The sequence below is a fragment of the Petromyzon marinus genome, chromosome 83 (assembly GCF_048934315.1).
Source record: "Petromyzon marinus isolate PM22_M1 ecotype Great Lakes invasive population chromosome 83, UKy_Petmar_22M1.pri1.0, whole genome shotgun sequence".
Taxonomy (NCBI): domain Eukaryota; kingdom Metazoa; phylum Chordata; class Hyperoartia; order Petromyzontiformes; family Petromyzontidae; genus Petromyzon; species Petromyzon marinus.
Window position 1 is genome coordinate 4208102 of NC_133748.1, and position 10664 is coordinate 4218765.

General features: G+C 50.1%; 1 protein-coding gene across 1 annotated transcript in view; it reads right to left on the bottom strand.

Moving 5' to 3' along the window:
* Positions 1-2253, bottom strand: part of LOC116937414 (uncharacterized) — a 38468-nt gene extending 36215 nt beyond the window's left edge. Inside the window, exon 1 of the mRNA XM_076057564.1 lies at positions 2100-2253. The gene's annotated coding sequence lies outside the window, so the exon portion shown is untranslated. The remainder of the gene's footprint in view (positions 1-2099) is intronic.
* Positions 2254-10664: the final 8411 nt, after the last annotated feature.

A 10664-nucleotide genomic window follows, 5' to 3' on the forward strand; every position in this document is an offset into this window, starting at 1 on the left:
GGGCGAAAAGGCAGACACACACATGGACTTACACACAGACATCGACACACACACATAGAAACCCATTGACTTACACGCACACACACACATATGGACTCACACACACAGCCATCGACTGAAGAGACACACTTTTAGTTACACACACAAATCGACTCACACACACACGTAGACTTACACACATGGACTCACATACACACATACATAGACTGACACACACATTGACCTCCACACACATATGGACTTACAAAGACACACATATCGACTAAAAGACACATGGACTTACACACACACATGAACTGACACATACACATTGACTCACACACAGACACATGGATCTACACACACACATGGACGTACACAGACACATATCGACGCACACACATATGGACTGTCACACACACTACACCTTCTCTACTGCTGTACCACTACACCTTCTCTACTGCTGTAAAACTACACCTCCTCTGCTGTACCACTACACCTTCTCTACTGCTGTACCACTACACCTTATCTACTGCTGTACCACCACATCTTCTCTACTGCTGTACCACTACACCTTCTCCACTGCTGTACCACTACGCCTTCTCTACTGCTGTACCACTACACCGTCTCTACTGCTGTACCACTACACCTTCTCTACTGCTGTACCACTACACCTTCTCTACTGCTGTACCACTACACCTTCTCTACTCCTGTACCAGTACACCTTCTCTACTGCTGTACCACCACACCTTCTCTACTGCTGTACCACTACACCTTCTCCACTGCTGTACCACTACACCTTCTCCACTGCTGTACCACTACACCTTCTCTACTGCCGTACCACCACACCTTCCCCACTGCTGTACCACTACACCTTCTCTACTGCTGTACCACTTCACCTTCTACACTGCTGTACCACTACACGGTCTCTACTGCTGTAACACTACACATTCTCTACTGCTGTACCACAACACATTCTCTACTGCTGTACCACTACACCTTCTCTACTGCTGTACCACTACACCTTCTCCACTGCTGTACCACTACACCTTCTCTACTGCCGTACCACCACACCTTCCCCACTGCTGTACCACTACACCTTCTCTACTGCTGTACCACGACACCTTCTCCACTGCTGTACCACTACACCTTCTCTACTGCTGTACCACTACACCTTCTCCACTGCTGTGCCACTACACCTTCTCTACTGCTGTACCACTACACCTTCTCTACTGCTGTACCACTTCACCTTCTACACTGCTGTACCACTACACGGTCTCTACTGCTGTAACACTACACATTCTCTACTGCTGTACCACTAGACCTTCTCCATTGCTGTACCACTGCACCTTCTTCACAGCAGTATAAAATATATAGTTAAAATGCCTATGCACGCATCCTTTATTCAACCCCTGAAATGTGCTTATACCCAAATAAATAACGTGCTGACCCATAAGAGGTTCATCTTCTTTGGTTCTTTCGTCGTGAGAATATTATTGTGTTATTTTATTTTATCAATTTATTATTTTATTCTCATTCAACGTGACTTTACCGATAGAACCAAAGAAGATGAATCCTTACAGTCACGAAAGTTGGTTAGATCGCATAAATATATAAATGTGTTGTTAAAACCCGCCACCACCCAACACAGCCAACTTGTAAGGGTTGTTACGTAAACATGGCAATTCGTCAATAGTACCACACACCGGTGTGTTGGAGAGCCAAGCCACAACATTTACAATCTAAGTACAACGTTTCGCCAGTAATTACAACTATCTAATCTGAGTACTCCAACACACCGGTGTGCTGTACTAGTGACGAATTGGCCACATTTTGTTTCCGTGACAAACCTTACTAGTTGGATGTGTCGGGTGGTGACAAGTTTTAACGACACATTTATATATTTATGCCATCTAACCCCAAAAAACCTCTATTATGGATATTGGTCGTGAAAGACTACGTGTTAAAACGTGCTGCCCCATGTCACTCCAACACGTGTCGTGCTAAGAACATGAGACGTAACATTAACCATCACATGCCATGAGCGATCAACTGCTGGATGAAGACTTCCCCGAGCCATAACCATCTCTCACGTATCTGCGACGCGAGAATCCCAATACCTGCACACGGGATGATTTCATCGCTCCATCTCCTCTCAGACTTATTCTGTTCTTGGTTGCCTCACGTACTTTGGAGTTGTACGGCACTGCAACTCTCAAGAGAGCCTCGCATTGCAAAACGCTGCTGCTGCTGTGTAGAGAGGCGTCGAGAAACGACTGACACCTCTCCCTTTCAACGGCCAAACCGGTTCTGTGGGATTTTTCCCCACATTGCATGAGGGTGTGGGCGAGTGCCGATGGGTTGTGTAAATATTACACAGGTTCTAGATTTGAAGCTTTCGTGACTGCAAGGATCCATACTCTTTGGTTCTATTCGGTAAAGTCCCGTAGGTAAAAAATAAAACAACAAAAATCACGACGTTTCAGCCACAACACAAGTAGCCTTCTTCAGGTGAAGGAACAGAACTGTCGGGACGACAGAGCTTCAATGAACGCTGCTAAGATTCGTGGCGTCTTTTTAAGCTGGGTGAGAGAAGTGAGGCACTTTGACAAAGGAGTTTACATATCAAACAGGAGAATTCAGCATTGAAATAGCTGAGGGATTAGCTTGTGACTGGTCACAGAAATAGCTATGTTAAAGTAAAAGTTTACACATCCACAGAGGCACCTAGTACATGGACGCCAAAGGGGCTGTGCTACCCAACTATCATACAGTAAACCGATGTAAAAAACTAAGTCTAAATTACATCAATATAATAAATGTACTCAATATATTCTTCAATAAGCTGAGCTATTAACAGCAACTGGGTATACACTTCGATGGTGTGAAAAGGGAATTTTAAGAGCTGCGAAAGTTTGGGGTACCACTACTTGAAAAAAAATATATACTGTACCATTGAAAATTAGTTTACTGTTTGGTTCGATTTAGAATATCTTTCCAATGGTTGCTTAATTTGAAACCATCTTCTCGGTTGAAATTGTGTCTGTGTTTGTAAATCTGAATTGCCTCGTGAACAAATCTCTGATAAAAACCCGTGGGTTTTCAAAGAACCTTGGTATCGGAGAAAATTATATCGTGATCACCCACAGCGTTGTAACAGTTGTAGCGCCGTGAATTCACTCGGACGACAACCGTCCCTTTTTTCGCCGTCACTTTTATTCCATCGTTCCGTACACACAGTAATTCTCTCCGTGCTCCGCCAACTCGGACACTCCGATTTACTTCAGCATCGTCCGTGCATCCCCTTCCACACACAGTGTTTCTTTGCCTATCTCTTCACACACAGTGTCTTCCCTTCCACACACAGTGGTTCGTCTTCTATCTCTTCCACACACAGTGGTTCGTCTTCTATCTCCTCACACATAGTATCGCCGCTATCTCTTCACGCGCAGTGACTTCCCTTCCACACACAGTGGTTCGTCTTCTATCTCCTCACACACAGTATCGCCGCTATCTCTTCACACGCAGTGACTTCCATCTATTCACACACAGTGACTCTATCTATCTCCGCTAACGCTGACTCTCCCTATCGCTATTTACTGTCTTTGGGGTCCGGCTCTCTATCTATTCTTCCCTAACATTTCCAGCTGTCTTCTTCATATCTCTTCACCTCTCGCCAACAACTGCCCAGCAACGACTCTCCAACAGCAACTCCCCTCCGTTCAAACCACCTCGCGTTTTATCCCCTCTCGCATTAGCCTTAATTAATTGCCACGTGGCTCGCTGGCCGTTTCCCGCCAGCCCGCACCTGTCCCCTTCATCAGACATTCAGACGCCACCACTTAACGCTAACAGCCTCTCGACCAATCACAGCCCTCGTGCCACGACTCCCTTAATTACTGGGGTTTGTTTACGCCACTCGCGACTCGACCACCTGTTCGACCTCGTGTGACCCGTTCTCCTTGTCTGTCTGTATGTACAGTATATGGCCAATTCCTATGTGCATTATCTACTCCACTACATCACCCCCCCCCCCCCCCCCCCGTGATGAAAGAACCTAGCCGTCCCCGGCTACGATATACTCGAATTGGAGTAGTGGAGTGAAGCGGACGGAACGATGACAACATATATACATAACGCATTTGCAATATACAACCATTTTGTACAATCACGCAACGACACGCACACAACACCTTTATACAGCATTCCCAACCGCCAAAGTCAATGTATTGTATTCCTCCTGGAACGGGTTCCCACTGCCGGTCCATCTCTCCTGCACGGGATACCCTGCGGTAAGGGAGGGCCTCGCTCGTCTTGCCAATTAACACTACGCCCATCCCTGTCCCAGCGACACTCAGCTGGCGGGGCTGTCCGTCGTTCCCGGTCGGGACGGCCATTGGTCCGGATCTGTGGCCGTTCAATCGGCGTCCGGTCGGTAACCCTGCCCAAAAAGGGCGATGCTGCAGGCACACGGGGGGCAGATCTCTGGGACACGTGCACTTGTGACCTCCCCACAGGTTTGTCGGACACATCCAATACAGGCCGCTCTCGGATGGGGGATGACGCATCATATGGTAACACAAATTTCTTCAGGCGTGACGGGTGAACAAACCATGTCCGACGACCGAATTTTATCCGCACACTCTGATCCCGTAAAACCTCCACAATATCAACGGGCCCCTGCCAGGGGCAGTGAAATTTCGGGGACGTTCCCACCGGCACCATGGGGCAGTGCAACCAGGCTTTATCTCCAACACTCCACGGCTCTTGTGGCCGCTGCCTGCCGAACAATCTTTCGTTAGCGGCTTGTCGTCGTGCCGTATTTTGCAATGCAGCCTCCCGGGCTTCCCTCAGACGGTCTAAAGCCACCTGCATTGAAGCAGGCACCGTCGTAGATTTCTCTCGCTTCCGAATTCCCAATTTAACAATAGCCGGCGCTTCTGGTTCCCGTCCATACATTAGAAAAAATGGCGAGTACCCCGTTGAGGCATGCGGGGCCAATCTATACGCGGCCAGCGTCGCTGCAACATGCAGGTCCCAATCATCTTGAGCGGTGTTTACTTGGTGACAAAGCATGGACGTCAGCGTCCTATGCAGCCGCTCGACCATCCCGTCAGTCTGCGGGTGGTATGGGGACGTCAGGATTTTTTTGGTCCCCAGCGAGTCACACACGTCTTTAATCAATTTCGATGAAATTTTTTTGCCTTGGTCAGTAAGCAATTGTTCCGGGGCCCCGTTATCTAAGACGTACCCTTTCAAGAAAGCCTCAGCGATCGACATCGCTGACTGGTCTACTAGAGGCCATGCCATCGGCCAACGAGTTATGTATTCCACCCCGACGAGCAAATATTTGTGCCCTCGGGGGGTGACGGGGAACGGACCCAAAATATCTAGTGCCACAATTTCGTTCACTCTCGAAACTTGAATCGATTGCAATGGAACACGATATGGCCGTGCCGGCGCTTTCCTCCACGCACATTCTTGGCACGCTTTTACATGCTGTTTCACATCATTAAACATTCCCGGCCAGTAAAATTCATTCCCCACTGTCAACGCGGTCTTCTTCTCCCCCAAATGCATCAATTTCTCATGTATCTCGTTAATGAGTTTCCCCCGCAACACCCTCGGGACAACAATACAACATTTTTGTGCTGCCACATCCCAGCGAACAAGCAACCCCTCCGTCAACATAAAAAATGGGCGATCCTCTGATCCCCTTGAACGAGAGGCACGCAGCCTCATCCTGGTCAGCGAGGAATCCTCTACCTGCAGTTGCTTCCACTGTTTCAATGACAACCCCAACAATCAAATTTCTGCTCCAGGACTTATCCCTGGCACTCCCGAACCTGCTGCAGTGACCGTTTGCGGACCCTCCTGCAGCGGCGGGCTGCAACGCAGCGAGCCCTCTGCGCACCGACACGTCTCAGCCGATCGCGGCAACCTCGACAAAGCATCCGCGTTTACATGGCGCGTTCCTTTCCTATGTTGGATCGTGAAAGAGTACTCCTGGAGGGTCTCAAGTCAGCGAGCCATCTGCCCCGATGGCTGATCCACGCGCAGCGAGTACTGTAGTGCCGCGTGATCAGTGCGGATCAAAAATTCCCTGCCGTACAGATACGGTTTGTACTGCCGAACAAAATGGACAATCGCCAACAATTCTCTACGCGTCACACAGTATTTTTGCTCCGCCGGCGATAACACCCGGCTGCCATATGCCACCACTGTCTCGACGCCCTCAACCATCTGTGACAAAACCGCACCTATGCCCGTATGACTGGCATCCGTGTCAAGTATAAATCGCTTCGTAAAATCCGGGTATCCCAACGGCAATGCATCCGCCAATGCGGCCCGCAATGCTTCGAACGATTTTTGTTCTGCAATCCCCCAATGAAACTTCACACCTTTCCCGGTCAGCGTATGCAATGGTCGAGCAATCGTGGCAAAATCCTTAACGAACCGCCGATAATACTACGCAAAGCCCACAAAGCTACGCACTTCCCCTGCTGTTCTCGGCACTGGCCATGTTCGCACACAACTCGTCTTTTCCGGATCAGTGGCCACTCCTGACGCGCTAACGTGCCCCAATTAATTCACCGATGTTCTTAACAATTGGCACTTCTTTGGTTTAAATTTCAATCCGGCGCGCCGCGCTCTGCCAAAAACGGCGCGCAGTCGTTGCAAATGTTAATCGAAATTCCTACTGAAAACAATCACATCATCTAGATATATCAAGCATGACTCCCACTGTAGGCCCGACAACACGAGTTCCATTAATCGCTGGAAGGTCGCCGGCGTGGAGTGGAGTCCCATCGGGAGCATGTTAAATTGATACAATCCTTGTGATATCCGAAATGCCGTTTTAGGTCTTGACTCCTCATCCAGGGGCAATTGCCAAAAGCCCGACAACAGATCGAGGGTCGAAAAGATTCTGGCGCCGGACAGGGCGTCCAGTGAATCATCAATTCGTGGAAGCGGGTACGCTTCCGCCACCAAAACTTTATTCAATTCCCGATAGTCAACACAAAATCGCATGGTTCCATCACGTTTTTTAACGAGGACAATAGGGGCTCCCCACGGGCTGGACGATGGGGCAATAATATCTTGCTCTAGCATTTCATCAACAGATCGCCGAATACATTCTTTCTCAAGCGGACCTACACGATGCGAATTTAACCTGATCGGAGGTGCGTTTCCTGTGTCAATACGATGCCGCAACAACGTCGTCCGACCCACGTCGTATTTCCCTGAACTGAACACATCTTTAAATTCCATTAGCAATGCATGCAACCTCGACCGTTGCACAGGCGATAACTCTGGGTTTTGTTTGTAAAGATCGCTTAACCATTCCGGATCGTCTTCCTCCCTTGACAACATTCATCCTGTCCCATAGCAAAACACGTTTTCGTTTCTGGACCCGGCGCACCCGTCGCGTGCGCCAACAGAGTGCCCTCTTGAATAACAACCTCTTCGTGTCCCGCGTTTACAATTTGAATGAAAGGATCGCAATATGTTGGTATTATGGTCAAAGCCCCTTCCACGGTGGGCATTCTCGATACAGCATTTGAGGGTGTTAACAGCACTCCCTCCTGCAGCTCATCCCAAGGCAATTCCTTCTTTAACCATAGCGGCACCAATATTTGTGATGCAGGTGGGACGCGCACGGTGCGGCTCACCACGGCCTGCACCACAGCGTTCGCCACCGCAAATTTTTAAGGCGTCCCCAAAAATTTCATACATCTCCCCGACGGTAATTCCAAACAACCTTTTTCCACTGAAATCTTAATCGGCATCTTTCGCAAAAAATCCGTGCCCAACAAACACGGTACCGCCAAGGCCGTTGAAACCAAAACACTTCCCGTCACAATCACCTCCCCAATTTGAATTGTCGCAACCACGCAGCCCATAATGCCCAAACTACCCCCGTTTGCCGCTACGCATGGCCCTTCCACCGGCCCCAACGATCCAGGCGACGTTGGCAGCGACCGAAAAATTTGCAACAAAATGAGAGTCGCCGACGCCCCGGTATCTACAATAACCCATACCATAACACCTTGAATGCATGCCATCACATCCGATGATACCGGAGCAGCCCCCAACACACGATGTACCAACGCGCCCCACGTATCCCGGCCATGCGTACTATCCGAACTCGATGAATACGGGTGAGATAACGCGGATGAGTGATGTGGATAGGGCGGCCCTGTATTGAATGCATCTCGACTCACCCGGGATCCTTGGTCTTGGGGGAACCGCCCACTGTAGTTGTTCAGCGCCCTTGGAGGACCACCTCTCCGTCTCCAGCAGTCGCGGGCGAGATGACCTCTCCGCCCGCACTCATAGCATGTCCGATGCACGCCGTCTCCATACACCCCGGGACGACGCCGTCATTCTCCGGTTGACACCCCGGCCGCCGCTGCCATCGGCGGCGTCTCGTCCACCACCACCGCCACCATGCTCCCGGCCCCGGCAGGGGTCGTCAGCGACGGCTGCGCCACCGCCGCCGCTGGTCCGTCTCGTATGTCAAGGTTGACTTGTATGTTCCTGGCGATCAGCAACGACGACACGTCGTTGTCATCGTCGTTGTCCGGGAGTGACAAGACGACTTTCAGCTCCTTCGCCAGCTCTAGCATCTTCTCCTGCAGCAGGGAGTCCCAGCCCTCCTCGTCCATCGCCGGGTACGCAACCTGGGCGAGGGCCAGCAAGGCGCTGCGGAATGCCAGGGGGGACTCCGTGGCCTCCCGTTTCCTCTGTTGAAATCGACGTTTGGCGACCGACCGCGGCTCGTAGACTTTCCTCATTGCCGCAATAGCACCATCCAATGTTTTTCTGACAGCGGCAGGGAGTCCATTAAAAGTCGCCAAGGAGTCATCATCCAATGCCGTCGGCAGTGCTCGTAATGCGGCACTCTCCGTCCATTTCAGAGACTCATAAGCCGCACGGAATCTTCGTATGAACGCCGTCCAATCTCCCACTTTGGCCTCAAATCGTTGTACGTGTAGCCGTCGTGGCGGTCCCGCCGACCGGTCGTCTTTGTCGTCAGAGTCCTCCACCCGCTCCGGCTGAGCGGCAACCTCCGGCGGTAGACCCGGTACTGGTTGTTGAATGCGGTTCTCCGTCAAAAAGTTCCGGAACTCCTCCGACAACTTCTCCATCCTGGCCTCCCACTGGTTCATGAGGACTCGCCAATCCTCTGGCGATCCCGGGCCCTCAGCACCACCCGAACCGCTGTCCCGGTCAGGAGTACTGCCGGCCATCTGGCCAGGCTGTACATCGTCGTTGTTGCTGTCGCCGCCCGAGTCCACTGGCACATTTGTTTTCTTTGCTGCTTTTTTTGACATCGTGGCGTGTTCCGTACTTTTTCTGACACCAAATGTAGTGCATTGGATTCACTCGGACAACAATCGCCTTTCTTCCACCGTCACTTTTATTTCCATCGTTCCGTACACACACACTATATAATTTCTCCTCTCCGCGCTCCGCCAACTCGAACACTCGAATTCCCCTCAGCACCGTCCGCTCATACTCCTTGTCTCCCCACACAATCTCTTCTTCACTCCCCGCACACACAGTGGTTCTATCTCTATCTCCTCACACACAGTGACTCGTCTATCTCTTCACACGCAGTGACTCTGTCTATCTCTCCACACACAGTGACCTGTCTATCTCCTCACACACAGTGACTTGTCTATCTCTTCACACACAGTGACTTGTCTATCTCTTCACACACAGTGACTTGTCTATCGATAACTCTCCCTGTACCTACCTATACCGTAATCTCCACTCTGCTAAGGCTAACTCTCGCTATTGCTATTTATTGTCCTCTGGGTTCGGCTTTCAATCTATTTCCCACTAACACTTACTGGCTTCCACTCTTCGCATCTCTCTCTACCCGCTGCTGTCTCCACTTCTCGCCAACTCCCCCGCCGTCCACATCACCTAGCGTTTTTATCCCCTTTACAATCAGCCTTAATTAATTGCCACGTGCCTCGCTGGCATTTTCCCGCCAACTCCGCACCTGTCCAACGGCCCAGACTCCGTGACGCCGCCACTTAACGCTAACAGCCTCTCGACCAATCACAGCCCTCGTCCCTTGACTCCCTTAATTACTTTGGCTTGTTTACGCCACCCGTGACTTCATCACCTGCCCGACCTTACATGACCCACACTGTTTGTATGTACTGTATATGGCCAATTTACCCATGTGTATTTTCTACTCCACTACATCAGTTTTCTTGTGGTTGTTGTTGTAGTTTGACTTGCATCCCACTGGGATTTAATGCACACAGCGTTGGTGTACGGTGCTTTTTTCAGGAATATTTTGCCTTTTTTTAATGGATTTTCTGTTTGTACAGGCACATAGTCACTTTAAGATGTTTTTTTCTTGTTCGTGTTTTAGTTTTTGTTTGTTTGTTGTGGTTGCACCCAATTCAAGAGCCGAATGGCTCACAGGGCTAAACCAAAATAAAGAAACTGAAATTGGTCTCACGCCCAGTCGGTTCAATGGGCGCCGTCGTTCGTTGCAGTTTTTCTGCCCTCACGCCTCGACCGTCAGAACGACTCCTCTCCTCGCATTGACGTCCATCAAGCGACTCGAGTCACGGTAACGCGATGGATAACCCCTCCATTTGTTTTTAAACCCCTCGATTGGTTTAATAACAAGTTGTGCACTGACCAACGTAATGGAA